Raw genomic sequence first — 16,987 nt, forward strand, 5'->3', positions numbered from 1 at the left:
TATCGTATATTAATTGTAATTAATGATGATTAATCACCGAAAAACGTCTAAAGGATGTGCTGCCCCCTTCAATCCCTCACCCTCCAAGACGAATATCGAATTTTTGCCGCATTTTTTTTAAAAATGACTCCTCTCATAAATCGCGAATCAATATTAGATGACAAGTTTTTCTCATGAGGCAGTTTTTTTTCAAAATGCGCTTTTCATCTATTGGTTACTGTGGGCTGTAGTTTGCTCTTTACTAAGTTGCATCTATTACTGCAATCATGATGGAAAGCACAAAACCACTTTAAAATAAAACCACCTGATACCGATATGCCCAATATACGGAATACCAATAACCCTGATACCAATACGTGGTGTACCCATACACCCGACACCGACACTCCTGATACCACGTACAGTTCTTCCCGGGGACTACAGAGGGTCATAGCATCATCAAAACCATATTTATTGAGCCTTTAGAATATGTTTAACAAATTAGCTGTCTTGAAATTTTTATAGAACGCCTTTTGGGGGAGGGGCCTTTAAGGAGGGGAGTTAGCTGCCCTCCAATCTTTTTTGTCACTTAAAGAGGGCAATAAAAAATTTAATTTTCGTTTGAATAAGCCATAAAAATTTTTCTGTGGTATTTTGGTCATTCGCTAGCCCTGGTAAAAAAAAAAAAAAAAAAAAAGGAAGCACATCAGTGCTACACATGCAAAAAAGTTATTTTCCTCGGTGTTCAAGGAGGAGGACTGTAATTATCCTACAAAAGGTTTTTGACCATGCTTATTCCAATGGTTCACTTTTAATTTTGATCGGCACCATTTTCAAGGGGTTCATGCTCTTTTTCGAAATCACCACAAATTTGTTTTTGCTATAAACTTATAATTTAAGATTAATCTAAACAATAGTTAACAATTTTGATTCAGTGTTAGATGACAATCATTATGCATTTTTTTTTTCAAAGCGTCGTTTTCAACTTTTGGTTTCTATGGACTGTGGTTCGCTCTTTACTTGGTTGCAGCTACTGCTGTAACCATGAGAACTTAACTTACTTACTAAGTACTACTGAGTCACAGGCTCAGCCGAGACCTCCTCCAGGCTAATCAGAACATACTCAGGTTGTGGATAGGGGGAATGTCTTGCAAATGATCAGGGTACCTCCATACGGCACGGAAAAGGGGAGAGCCAGTCTCGGGAGGTCTATAAATAAAACTTGAACATCCACATCTTGGTGTGAGGGAGTCATAAATCCAGACTGAGAACATGAAATGTTACTGTAATGTGCACTGGGCAGGACATATCGACAAAAAAATATGCCCCACCGGTCAAAAACCTTTCTTCAGTCATGGGATAAATTGTTGGTGGTGCAAGGCAACAGAAAGGGGCTTTATTGGTATTAAATATGACAGAATCTTGCTAGGGATGGAGAAGTGCTGCTTACCGCTGTCTTGAAATTAGCCAAGAAGCCTCTTTTCTTCCTAAGAAAAATATCCACACTATTAGATAAAAAGAGGCCCCAAAGAGGCCCATAAGAGGCTTCAAGGATTAACGAGACTTAAGTGAAGTAAGTTAAGTTGTTTCTGATTGAACCCCCATTTCCTGTTTGAACTGGAGTTTGATTGTTTAGGTCCCGTGTCAAAAGTGTCGTATCTTGATTGTTTGAAGGGTTTACCCTGTATAAAAACAACTCATCCTCCTGATCAGAATCAACTCCATTACCAATCATCGTCTGTCACGATGTTGAGACCCTTTCTTTTTATATTTGCCAGTGATAAAGAGCAGTGATTTATCTTGTTTCCTCCTATCTAAATTTTTGGTTTATTCTTTTTATGCTTTCGTTTACTGGGGTTGATGGCATTTATCTCTTTGTTTTCATTATCTTAGGAGTTATTTTCGGGGTATCTACTCAAGTAATCACAGGGGGAATTTTTTTTACCCTTCAAATGTTCAAATTTATAAAATTTTTTAACCAAATTTATAACCTTTTTTCACGTTTTTCGGCAGACCAAAAGGAGGTATGTGCCATTTTGCCGTTTTAATTTAAATGCGAAAAAATTTAACTTTTGACAATGTTTTCAGCTATTAAACTTTTTTACAGACATTTCTTTCTTACTCACTGAATAGATCATGTTGAAAACTACCCTCTGATGCCACCCACGCCTGTGAAAGGCAGAAAGCAGGGGTCAAAATCGCGCAGAAACTTCTCCTATGTATCGCATTCTCAGAACCCTAATTTCAACTATTTTAATGTAAAAGAACGTATAAAAGAATTGTTCGATTATTTGGAAACTGACCAGAAAACAGGAACAACATTCGACTTCAATTAAACTTTTAGGAACTCAAAAAAGCAAACATCATTTTAGTCCATCTTGTTCTTCACAACCCTCAAAAGTGAGGTCAGATGCTTTGTCTTCCGTTGCTATCTTTTTCCAGAATTCTCTGGATCTCTGGTCTCTCATGTGTGATACCACCATTGTTATGATCTCAACTATTTTCGAGGCATTAACTCCCCTCGGTTGTTTCAGAGATTTTGACAATCCTTTACCAAGTTATTTCTTCGCTGCAACTGTAAGGAAATCGTAAGAGACAAGCTCCTGATCAAAACCCTCAAGATAAAACATAGAGGATTCACCTTGTTTGAACAAAACTTCAACTACTTTCTGTAGCAGCACCGGTTGGTTATCTTTCTTCTTTTTGGAGGACTTTTCGTTTTTCCACTCGCGAAAGTCACTGAGGCAAAGCTCCCTGACGCGAGTATTTTCCCTCGAATCTTCCATCAGCTTCTTCAAAGCGCCAAAGTCGTCAACATTTCTGTTCTTCCTAATTTTAGCTTCGATAAGTCCATGGAGTCCATCGGCAGACATATGAGTATGACCTTTTGTCAAATACTTGATGGTGATCTTGGCAGGTGCCTAGGGTTCGTTAGAAATCCTCACCAGCATAGAAAACTGAATGTAATTTTTGTTTTGTCCACTAAAGTTGTCGGCATAAAATATGAATTCATATGTGTCCCTATGCTCGTCAATATGTGCATGATAAGCTGAAGCAACTGCGTCTGCACTTCTTCAGTAAGTTGCCTCGTGCCAAACAATACAATAGGCTGGAAGAGGAGCCGACCCTGTGGTTCGGCTTTTTGCAGGCACAAACGTTTCGTTGAAACATACCAGGCGACTCATGAAAAAAGACTCCTTAACAGCAGGCATTATTGGGAGTATTAGAACTTTTTGCATATCGACAGTGAAAACCAAAGTTCTTGTTGAAAAGCTATCCTTCACGTCTTTCTGTAGCTGGATTCGTGCCTTTTCAGCCATTTGCCGATGAAACTGATACTCCTGTTTTTTCTAAATCTGTTGCGGAGCCTTCGCTATCCTTCAACTTAAAAACATCGCAATACTCACAAACGTCTGATTACTGATTTTGTTCAAAGTTACCCCTAACGTTCAAAGTTACCCCTTTCTACGGTACAAGCTTTCCTAAACAAACACGTAGTTCTTACCATTTTTGGGCCGTTTTCAGAGCTTCAGTTAAAAGGCGCTTTCCTCTGTTCATTTTGCATAGTCTAGTTTTCTTCTTTTCTTCAGACAGTAATGGAAGTGACGAAAAAATCCCGGCGTGGACGACCAAAAGGCGATAAGTGACAACTTGAAAACTTGTTTTACTGGTATCCACGGCAGCCCAAAAGGAGATAAGTGCAGGACTGACCGTCGGTGAACTTAACTCTTTTTGGCCTGCAAGACAGCCCGAGAAATGCACGTAACGCCTTTTTAACGGATCATAAAGCTTTGAATATCTGGGGAAATAAAGAAGATACGCACATTCTGAATAGACCAATCGATTGAGCGTGTTCTGTTTAGTGGGGATAAGTATAAAACTCATTTTTCGAGAACATGTCAATTACCGCATTTTGGTTTGCCACAGCCGAAGTGTGTGCTTAGTGTAATCGATTATTTTACTGGATTTACGTTCGCTAAAGCATTAAAAAATCAAAGCGTGTATGCCACAAGCAAAGCATCAGCAAAATTATTTTTGAATTTTGGCATTCCAACCACGGTATTGAGTGACAATGGAAGTAATTTTGTTTCTGAAGTAACCAAGAACTTAATGAGTTTTCTCAATATTAATAAATTAGTGACATCCCCTTACCACCCCCAAGCAAAAGGTAAAATAGAAAATCGTCATAAATATTCTCAAATGTCTTGAGTATCTATACAAGAGATAGTAGAAATGACTGGGACCAATTCTTACCATACTTAACCAACGTGATCAATACCGCTTTTTCGGAAGTGACTAAAGAAACTCCTTTTTATTTATTATTTGGCCACGATTTCAAAATACCGTATGAGGAAATTATAGAATCCAGACAGTATTATAATAATACAGAGGATTATAAACAGGAATTCATAAACAGAATGAGACAAACTTATAAGATAGTTAGGAAGTAGTTAGAAAAAATCTAAAACGACCCAAGAGCAAAATGACCTCCCCCATGTCAAGGGAAAAATACATTTTGAAACAAGAGATCGTGTCTACCTAAAGAATGAAGCTAAAACTGAAGGCACAAAACTCTCCAATAGATACTATGGACCGTATAGAATAATCAAAAAAATATGACAACGGTTTTACCTTTGAAATAATAAACCCTGATACTGGAAGAATCTACAAGGCACACATTAGTCGAATAAAAAGAGCCAAATTTCCAGAAAATAGGGCAACGCAACCAGCGTCTGACGAATCAGCAGAAAAGGATGCGGAAAATCAGCAGAAATCAGCAGAAAAGGAAAACAAACACCTCGGTCGATGCTGGCGGAATTAAAACCTTTTAATTTCAAACAAGACTATTTGAGAATGATAGTGACGAAGAAAATTTCGAGGAATTCATAGCAATGAAAAATTTAGTAATTCCCAAAAGAAAGTTCCTAATACCAGCAAAAATAAAAACACCTAACAGTCCATAAATCTCATCGTCAAAAAGCTCAGAAGAATTAGATTATATGCTATCCCCCAAAACCCAAATCTTTCCCGAAAGAATTTCTGTCCCTTGTCCCCCGAATTAAATAGAGCTTTCGAAAATCCTGGTGTCAACATAAAGGAAACCCCAACCAAGGAAACAAACAAGAAAAATTTGAGAGAAGCTATGGAAATAATCAACTTTCCTATGAAAACAAGGTAAAGCACATTGCCTTGGACCCAAGTAGCCCCTGAACATGTAAACCCAGAACAATACCATGACATAACAGTGTCCAAACTCAATCCCAAGGAATGGTGCTCTTGGCGAGAAACCATGGTACAGAAAATGCCCCACCCCCCTGAAGATCTGGCATTTAAACAATGCAGACACCCTGCACAAAAATTTGACTCTTCCCAAAGTTCTCAGGAATTTTTCCACTCTCCTGAGGTGAGAATTCAACATGAGGTGCCGGAAGGAAATCCCTCAAGCTCCAGAGGAGACGAAATATATGAAGCAAGGGCAGGTGACACCCAAAAATCGCGGGGCACCACCCCCAAAGGCCCTGATGATGAGTCTTTGGAGACCAGTTCTACTGAGTCAGACGACAGATCAGTTCCGGAGGAATCCCAAGACACACGGAAACGAAAATCAACTTCAGCTACAGCCCATGCAAAAGAGGCTAAATTAAAAGGTCACAAATTCCTATTGAAGCAATACAAAAAATTCGATCTAATATCAATGAGAAAGCCTAAAAAGAACAAAACTCAAAAAAACGAGGAGGAAATTACCACGAAATCTGGTAAAGAGGTTAAAAAACAAGATAAGTGGAAATACATCTAGAGGCCAAGTACTCAAAAACTCATTAAATAATGTTGATAGAAATTCGAATAGGATAAACATGTCAAAAATGCTTAAAACAAAAACTGTTTAGATACGAAACTTGAATGAATTGTAAAAGGAAATTAATAATTAACTTTTACAGATAACCTGAATTCCGGCTTGACATAAACCCCTGAAATTAGAAGCCAAACAAGAATCGTTCGACCCCTCCCCTAAAAAACCTAGTGCTATTCTGTTGCTAACGGAACAATTATGGACCAATTACTCCCGAGGCGATCGAAACTCCTAGATGTTAAGGCACAAATGATTAAAGAAAGATTGAGTATCGAAAACATGATAGAAGTCACACTCAAATCCCTTAGTAAGTTTAAGGCCTCCAAGGAAAAAATAGACAAAGAAATAAATGAGGTCCCTGTGGCAAAACAAATAAATAACCTAATCGAGATTGAATACATGGGATGCAAAGAACAGGCCTAAAAAATCATGAATAAAATGGAATCAGTAAGCGACGCCACGCTTGTCAACGGGTACGATTACTTCGATAAGCTTCTAACATTACAAGGCTTATATAATAAGATGCAAGAATTCGGTAAAAAAATTGGAAGACTATAGGACCAATACCGTCGTATCTGTCACAGCAATGATGCAGAAAGCACTGGCACCCGAACAAATGAAGCTCCTGAATCTACAGCATGAATACGACCATTTAAAAGCACAAAAAGAAATGATCAAACTCAGACAGGAAAGCTTAGAAAGACGATTGGAAGAAAACAAAACAGAAATCAACAGAGAGCTGCAAAAGCAAAGGGAATTCTGTTCAAACTTAGAGAAAGAGGTGGAAACCTTATATACAATTGAAGTCGATTTACCCTTCAAACATCAATTGGAAAATATTCTTGCAAATAGTTATAACGAAGGACCACCACTACCCCCATATTTTATGGGGGTAAAAGATTACCCCCACAAGGAACGCCCAAAGTACAGCCATTACCGTCCGATACAGAAAACTAGGAAAATATTGACCATTGACGCCAGTTAAATTCCAAAAAAAAGGTTAAAAATTATTCGCCTAAATATTTAACCTAATAAAAATAAAATTTTTCTACAAGTAAAGTGTAATAAATTGTGCAAACAAGGGGCATGAGGATAATCAAATAAGCCGTGCGCAATTTACGTTAAACTATAGGGACAATAAACCTTGCTGATTATTGATAAAGTGTAAAAATAATACTGGATTGAGTAACCAATAAACCTTAGTTTCCTCATAAATCTTTAAAAAAACATATGTAACTGGTTGAGAGTGGGCCAGAGCTTATGAAATGTGGTTGTTAAATAAGACGAAGTTTACATACGGTTGCTCGAGTAGTAATCGTTGTTATTAAAGTTTATTTAAAACTTCATGACTTCTGCGCACTTTCATATATTTTCCTCAGGCAATGATGTTACCTTACCCCAATGCCTGCCATGCGTAATAGCATGCGAGTTGGCCTTCATTCTAACATAAGGGCAGGAAATACGTGAAGCCTTCGAAAATCGTAATTACTTCTAAACCCTTTCTTTTTACTTAGTTAATATCCATATTCTTTTGAAATGCAACAAAGTTAATTTACAAGTAATGAGGAAGTTAGAAATCCCTCCATTGATAAAGTAGTCTGATGTTAGTTACAAGAAAAGATGACCGAAAATAGCCATGCAAACTTTCTGTGAAATTTGTAAACTACTAGACAACTTACAGCACATATTTTAATGAAATAAGTAAAAGTCGTTGTCGCACCAATTACAGCCAAGGTTTTTCTGTTAGCTCGAACAACACATTTGGTAGCTAAAAACTGGCGGTAACATAATAATTGAGCATATGTAAGATTACTAATAATTTGAGGCTTAATTAGTAAGCCTACAGAAACACAATAATTAACCAAATTATAAATAAGGAGCTTTTGTCAATCTAAACAGCAGAAGCAGACTTTATTAATCTTTTAAATCCGTTTGTATACTTAAAATCTGTCACCAATTCTCCAAAGCAGCGACATGAACTCAAAAATTTGACGGAAATTCCTTCATTGAAAACAATTACTGTTAAAATTATATGTTTTTTCTTGGGTGAAAAAAATGGATCTTTAATCTGCTCGTAAGACACGCGGTGACGAGAGGCTTAAATAATCAAAAACCATCATTTCTCAGTAAAATAAAAGAGAATAAAAGCAGGCCAAAGGAAACTGAGAGTATTCTTTTGAGGTTTAATATAAATTCAGCTGTTTGGAAAGTCCCTACAAATCACTAAGCGAAACCGAGCAAGTTTTCTTTTTGCAATTTTTTCTAAACTGATACAATTTTTTTAACGTTATAAATAATTTATGTAGTTCAAGTGGCCCTATGTAAAATGCTATTTCTTGGAACCTATTTTACGTCAGTGACTTCACTATACGTTCCAAAAACTCACAAAAACTAATAGCAAATTGATCGACTTGTTTACGTGTTTCTCCGTGAAAATTAAAATGCTTTCTCTCTTTTATTTTAAATTCAATACTAGCTATGCAGTTTGATTAGCCTTATGCATTGTGTTATATCCTAGAAATACTTTTGTTAATAAACAATCTATACTTCTATTTTTATTAAAAGACAGTGGAGTGGTTTAAAAAAATATAAAGATAAAACTAGCGTCGTCAGGAACTTCAAACAGGCGCTAGTGTAGTAAAATTGCGTACCTAAGGGCCAAAATATCCATTAACCCTACATATAACCTGTGAACCAGGCCGAGCCCTCCATTTGCAGACATATTGGAGTCATAAAATGAAATTAAAACAGCCTTAAAAAGTCTTACTTTCCAATCATCACAAATCTAAACCAAGTGGACGCGACACAAAGAACCCACGAACTCCAATACAGTCCAATAAATACGAAAGCTAAATGAAAAAAATTGGTTAAACCCCCTTCCCCCCCCCTACTTCAGTGCGTTTTCATTTGTTTTCCTCAAAAATGCACGCTCTAACCAATTAATTTAAAAATACCCTTAATTCTGGTAGAAGGCACAGTTGTCACATTAACGTTATTTCATTACCCCAGTGCGCACTATGCGTGCTAGAAAGGAAGTTGGCCTCCACTCAAACTCAAAGAGCAGGAAATATGACAGTCCTACTTTAAATATTACTGTAATTTCTATTTGTTTCCTAGAGAAAGGTAGCTAATCGTTATTATAGATAAGGAGTTCTTAGGCAATCAGAACAGCAAAGGCAGGCCTTACTAATCTTTCAAATCCATTCCTGTACTTAAAATTCACAAACCAATTTCCCAAAATTTTACTACTTAAATTATTTAATTTTTTAACAAGAGTAGACCATCATATTAGCAATAACTTGTTATCACTATCATTATTATTACACTAACCAATCGAAAGACACGCAGTGTTCAATTGCTTAAATAATCAACAACCATTTCTCTTAGCATGCTCAAAAAAGAATTAAGGCAGACAAATAGTAATCAAAAATATTCCTTCAAGGATAAAGATAAATTCAGCCGAATGAAAAACCCCCACAGATTACCTTAGCCACCCCCTATAAACTAATTGGCCAAATAATAAGTGATCCGTTCGCTTAATTTCGCTGGGAAATACTATTTTTCTCAAAAAAGAAGAACAGAGATATAGATAAAACGCATAACTAAAGAATAAAATATAAATTACCCTACTTACAGAAAATAAGATAAACCAAGTCCTTGATTTTCGAACGCATTTGTCTAAAAAAAATCTTAACATGTCACCTTCCGGTCATCATGAATGGACCAAGTAATTACGAGGGCAAAAATTCCTAGACCGAAAAACAAATGCGAAAACAGTTAATGCTAAATATCAAAAAATTACCATTGAGAAACAGGAAGCAAAAAAACAATAAATATCCCTTGCAACTTAGCAATCAATTGTATGTGGCCCTTGCAAAATAGCCAGTCCAAAGATACATGAAATAGTTTATTATTCTGTTTCAAAACCTAAAATAACAAGGAGGAATAGTCGCTAAAGAATTGACGCAAAAAAAAGAGTAAAATAAAAATCAATACCCAAGGCATAAGAATGAGTCGAAAACTGTAGCATTTAAGACACCAGTTTTTGCCCGTAAATTTCGACCTAAAGAAATGCGATGTAACTCTTAACCAAAAATAACCCTGTAGATATAAGCAAAACCTCAAAAGCGGTATAACTCTTAACCTATAAAAATGAGCCCTAGAAATACGCTAAACCCAGGAAAACCCAAAAGACAATTATTACTATGAATCTAAAACCTATAAATTATTCATGGTTTAAACAAAATATAAACAAGGAAATTTCAAATTCTAAGGCGTATATTAGGAAACGATAATAGAAACGCCAAATGAAACAATTCGTAAGCCCCTTGGCAACAGAAAGAGCCAATTGCGACCATAGAAGAACCGAATTCCTCAAGAGTAGGAAGGAACCCCCCCCCCCTTTCTTTTTGTTGGCGGGAATTTCTAAAACTAAACCTGCGCTATTTTTCTCACGATTATAGAATAGTATCGTAATATTAGCCTAACCCTAGAATTTATGATAAAATAATGCGTAAACAAGCAATAATAAGTAATCCAAATTCTGTATATTTTCACAAAAAATACGCGTTCTGCAAGGCGTATTGTCAAGACGGGTAGATCAAAATTCAACAAGTACAAGCCATACCAGTAAGCAGGCCATCAGCCGAGAACAATTACAAAATAACGAATTAGAATACAAGTTGTCAATTATTTCAAATATTACCGTTGGTTTACAGATGTTAAACAAAAGCCAAAATTATTAATAATTTTACTAACCTTTTAAGCCGATCGCGGCACTTGACATAGCCAAGACCTGCATTATCAAAGAAGGAGCGTAACAAAATCAAACGTATGCTATCCATAAAAATTCAGTTTCACACAAAATAGTCTATTTAAAATATCGAAACACAGTATGTCCATTAAGGCCTTATGAATTTGAACTAAGACTAAGAAAAATAAAACGAATATTTATACGAAAGTGACCCAAAAGCAGTTTACAATACAATCAAACAATATGGCTTCCCCTATTGTTATCCATAGATTATCCTAAGCATTTTGCAAATCATAACTATGGGGGGCATCAGATGAATAAACAACCATCTTTTGAAAACACAAGATGCGTAAAGTGTCCTTTAACCATCAGCTAAAGTCAAGATTTCTCTCTTATTCAAAATACGCTTGAATACATCCTGCATCAGAAAATTATCACGATAAATCTAAATATCCCAAGAGATTTCTCTTTAAGACAAACCCCTGTAAAATACTAAACTAGGAAAAAATATATATAAAATTTAGGGTAATTAATATTTTATACTTTAGGGACTGAATCGATCCAAATACACCATCATTTTATCCTCACAATAATAGAAAGCACTTAAAATTTATATATTACGTTTCGCACGGCCTGATTTCCATGTCTTTCTGTCGCATTTCCAGTGACTTTACGACCAAAATGTTACATCTTATTGTAGCTTAGTACACTTAAATTGGTATTAGACTAGCTTTAATTCACCAATAAGGTCACTATAAAACATAAATACATTTTTTTTATTTGGGGAATGTTGATACCAATACTTCAGAATCACGTACGATTTAGAAGGTAATTAAGGGTAAAATTCTCAATTTGTCCTTAATTTCGACTGTAACTTGGATCGCTCCAGGCTCAATGCTAACATTTACTATACTTAAGTTGTTACTTACAACCCAGCCGTTTATAATTGGTAATTTTCCACATGAATATCATATAATATCGTTAGGGGTAGAGAATTTTTCCGTTACAAAATCCTGTTAAAGCCTTATGAATTGTTAAATCAACAAAGAGATTGATTATGTCTCGCGTGAAAAGTTCTCTAATTCTCTTTTTGACACTTTACGCTCGATTACTCACTCAAAACTAAGTAAAAAGGCACTTCCAGCTAAAAACAAGTAGGGAGACACCATACAGTCCGGGGGGTAAAAATAATAATTTTTTTTGCTCTCGATAAGTAGTGAAGGCTCAACACATCCAGCGAAACTCTTCTACAAACAATAAAAAGCAAATAATCCGTAAAAACCCCATGAAATACATGGAAATCAACGCAGGATAACTTATTCAAAATAGCCATTGGCATTAAATTGAGATTCATGAAAACGGATGGACCCCAGTCATGGAAGGTTGTGGCCAAGGGTTAACATGGTGTGTGTTGTACCACTACGTTAACACTTGGGACTCACCTTCCTTTGAGAAGCAACTATACAAATACGAGATGTGATCGTTGCATGATTTATGGCTATATAGTTTGGATTTTATTCAAAAGAAAATTTGGTATGAGAATAATTTACGTGGTTTGATTTTGAATTAATTCAAGATGTTCGCATTTACTGTGAGAAACAACTATACAGAAACGAAACGTGATTACATATCAAGGAATCTCTTAACAAGGAACTACAACTGTATTTCAAAAAATTTCTTTTAAACAGAGGGACCCTCAGTCGTGGGGAGCTATGGCCGAAGGGTGATGGTGAGTGGTGGCTTTATCCCATTGCCATTCCCGTTCAGCCCCAACTCTCTTATGAGAAACAATCATGCAGTTACGAAAAGTGATCATAGCATAATGTAAAGCTACAGTTTTAAAGTTGGATGAAACGAACCCTAAGCCATGGAGAGTCATGGTCGAACGTTGCGACCTGTGCTATTTTTTCAATTCCACTGGTCATGACGGTTTGACAAGAACGCTCATGTGAAAACCAACTTATATCTGTACGAAAGTAAACCACGAAAAACCCCCTACATTGCTTTTACTACTAGGAAAATTAGTTTAACAAAAATAACAGCTTAAAGGAATCGGCGAAAGAAATGAGCAGAGAAGCTTCAGTCGTGAGGGGTTTGTGTCAGGAGAATGAAGGCGAAGTCTTATTATTCTTTGAATCTATTTTTGAGACAACAATTCCTTTACGAAGAACAATTTGTACAAAAAACAAATGCGAGCATATTAGTAAGATTGAATGCCACAGAAGTAAAAAGGCTGATTTGGTAATAAATTATAAGAATCCTTAATTAATTGCCTACCGCATAAACTACGGTAACTTAACATAACTATTATTAAAGTAAAAGTGTATAGCTATTGCATAATCATTTCAAATCATGACAACAGAACCGAAAATCCCCTCTACTACAGAAATGAAACCTGTTCGAAGCGCGATTATCGGCACAGAGTTCATTACAATAGTAAGAGTAAAAGAAAATATAATATATGCTGCGGCCATGTGACTGAAGGGTTTAGTTGTTTACATAATAATACAATCTATACTCAAAAACATAAAGAATTAAACTGTAAAAAAAACATAAAAATAGGTTGCACTGCAATATAGATTAACACGTATTAATTCTAGAATTAAACAGGAAGGTACGACAAACGAATATCATGATAATCTTCATTATTCACGCAGCAGCCCAAGACGTTTTAAAGCAGGTAATCATACCTAAGCATAAGAAATACCCCCAAAATAGCCATAATGTATGAAAAATATGAATTCTCCTATTCACAAAGAGACCGAAGATTATCATATACGGGAAGCCAAAATGGAGTGTCTTCAGCTCATTTCAAGTGGAATATTTGGTTGCTTACGAAACTGGAGCTCATTAATTCCCCTAACCATGAGGATGTTGTCGACCCTAAATTATGGAAAAATTCTGAGACCACGGAGGCAAAACCCAAAGAAGGATCATATTGAACCAAATGAGATACAGAACCTAAACCCGATACTCCCAGATAACCCTTAAGCCAAAAAAAACGGGAGGACATTATCAAACGAAAGGGTATAGAGGTCCTCATTCGTGCCATGTCCAATCCCACCTCTTTAATTGTTGTTTGCGTAGAGCCATGCAAATGTGATGATGAAATACGCGTTTCTTAAGTGAAATGGACGTGCGTAAACAGTAAAGGCTAAAAAATTTATAGTAAATAAAGACCTCTTATTAATCCATGTAAGCTACCTCATGTTCAATTAGATAATTGAAAATTTGTTTAATTAGATAGTTGAAAATTAAACGCATAATTAGTTAAATGTTGAGAAACGTTTAAAATAGTTTAAGAGCTGAAAACATACGCTGAAGATATATATAAGTATTGCTGTCGAAATTGTCATATTGTGTTATTTTTCCTCGTGCTTAATCATTTTCTCTACGATTACTGAGCCTGTCTCACAGTAATCCAGTATTGCTGCAATATGCTAAAACGATGAGAATTGCTTTTATTTTTTTATCTTTAAAATTAACATTGCTCTGATTAATTCAATATCGTCAGTGTGATGAATCACGACTATTGCTTCAAATAATAGTTCCTGTATAATAGCCTATAAATTATTTACTATTGCCTTATGTGTTTTAAGCTACGTGATTGCAAAGAGCATATGATTCTGCCCGGGTATTTATATTCTAGGAATCGGAGTAAATCAAGGGAAACTCAATCATGGTATACAAGCACACAACTCAGATACAACCTAGTAGCATTTACTTTTATCATTCGTCAACCAACGATAATTACTCACCAAGTAAATGTCTGAAGACAATTTTATGTTTACAATCTCAGTTGCCAAAACCTAGTACAAGGTAGCACTACCTCAAACAATATCGTCAAACAGAAAACCCCATATATATATATATATCGACGATTATCTAGAAAACCACTCCAACCCTTGCATGTCGTAAAACTGCATAAAAACCCGTCGAAGGCATCCTTAGACGTCGTATATATCTATCGACGATTATCTAGAAAACCAACCCGACCAATGCATGTCGTAAAACTGCATAAAAATCCGTCGATGGCATCCCTATCCTTAGACGGCAAGGTCCCAAACATTAAATCCCAAGGACCAAGAATAATCCTGGAGGTTAATCCCTCAATAATTACGTATCATAAGCCACGGATCAATTATAATATGTTAAAACAAGACTCAAAAATCAAGTTTTCACACTACCGTAATTATTATTAGATGTCGCAAAACAACCCATCCTCCATGAAAAGAAGAGTCAAACATGACCAATTTTGTGGGAAACATAAACTGTACGTGTTAAATCTCTCCCCAGAATAAAGTGTCCAGAGAAGAGACCCAATCCAACTATTAACACTATAATCCCAGTGGTTAATCCCTCAACGATTGTGTATAATTAAACCACGAATCAAAGACAATACGTCAAACCAAAACCCTAGAATCAAGTTTTGATCCAACCGTAATTGCCTCTAGATGTCGTAACACAGCCCATCGTTCAAAGAAAGAAGAGCGAAACGTGAACAATTTACGGGAAACATAAACTGTATGCGTACTAAATTTTCCCGAGGATAAAAGTGCTCAGAAGAGATACCCAGCCCAGTTATCAAGATACCCATTCCTTGTGATTAATTCCCCAATCGATATGTACTAGTAAACATATCAACGATTCTAAAGCACCAACCCCTCGTATACGACGTGAAAAAACCAGGCACGGACAATTTTGTGCAAGAAGTCGTACTTATGAACATTTTTAAATGCTTACCCCAAGCCATAAGCGCCAAAAATGAAACATCGAGATGACAAACCATAAGCAATTAGCCGACTCAGACATTAATTAAATGCAAGCTCAAAATAAAGTTACAACGTATGTGAGTATTATAGAGACACGTAGAATGATGAAGTAAGAGTGAAATCTTATGTACCTCATATGTAACTTTAGTGAATGTTAAGAACAATTTCATGAAACAGATGAAACAAGTGCAAGTCACATTATTCCAATGTTGCTATCAGATATTAAGTTAAAATCTATCAATGTGTCAAATTCTTTTCTTTGCAAGTTGTTTTTTAATCCATATATATCGGTGCGTTTAAAGTTAAATGCAATAAGCCGCTCTTAAAAGTCAGTGGCTTACAGTGCTAATAAAAACGTCAGGTGGAAGTATTATTTAGAATTAGAAATAGTAAACGTCTAATTTCATTATCTGTACCATATCAGGTAATAGACTAATTGTACTATCATAAACAAGATAATTATATCACGTAGAAATATTAGCATATCAGGTGGAGGTATTTGCATCATTAGATGGAGGAAAATGATATTTAGATATAATCATATATATTATAGTTAGTAGAAATTCTTTGGCCCTTTCGGCAAAAAGAGTGAATAGGTGATGGAGCTTTAAGTAATGCTTTCAAAAATGTAGTCTCATAAAGCAATTAGGAATATGAAAAAAAAATTATGTCTTACTAAAAGTAAGTTAATTCAAATAATAAGCTTCAAATTTAAAAATTATCAATGATAAAACGGGATCAAAATCCAAAAAATGAAAAGAAAAGTAGTAAACACAACGATGAGGAAATCGTTAAAAGCGGGAAGGGTAATATGTAACGGGATCGAAATTCAACAACCTCACACCATTTAAGTTAAAGTTACCCTTGTAAGATTTAACCACTTAAAATGTGAACCTAAAAATCAAAGTAACCCACAGATTAAATAAGGTTGAATTTTGCAATTTAAAGAGTAGTAAACAAATGTATCTTAACCAAATAAACTTTGTATAACCGTTCCCTCAATAAAAATTTAATTGAAATCATAATCACTGAACCGTCAATAATGAATAAACATTGCGGGACAAGTGGTCAACAACACAGCTTGAATTTAGAAATCATAATCACTGAACCGTCAATAATAATTAAACATTGCAGGACAGGTGGTCAACAACACACCTTGAATTTAGAAAGCATAATCACTGAACCGTCAATCAAAGGTAGAATTTAGTAGACAAAAAATAGTCACGAAAGATACAATGTATTTTCGTGAAACAAAATTGTATTGTCCCAAAACAGGGTTTATGTTATGTATCAAAATTTAATCAAAATTGTATTGTTCCGTAATAATACAAAGCTGTATTTTTCCACCCAAACTGTCAATCAAAGGTAGAATTTAGGAGACAAAAATTAGTCACGAAAGATACAATGTATTTTCTTGAAATTAAGTTGTATTGTCCCAAAACAGAGTTTATGTTATGTATCACAATTTAATCAAATTGTATCGTATACAATTTGTATTGTATTCTCTTGGTCCAATAGGAATACGGATAACATACTTTTAGCAACGCCTTAACGTAACCTCTGGTGAAATTTGGATAGTATAGTTAGTTAGGATTTGGCAGTTTGGAGCAGTCTTAGGAGAGTCCTCTCTCA

This window comes from Artemia sp. Qi Xiang Cuo, chromosome 17 (genome assembly GCF_049724085.1).
Source record: "Artemia sp. Qi Xiang Cuo chromosome 17, ASM4972408v1, whole genome shotgun sequence".
NCBI classification, from domain to species: Eukaryota; Metazoa; Arthropoda; class Branchiopoda; order Anostraca; family Artemiidae; genus Artemia; species Artemia sp. Qi Xiang Cuo.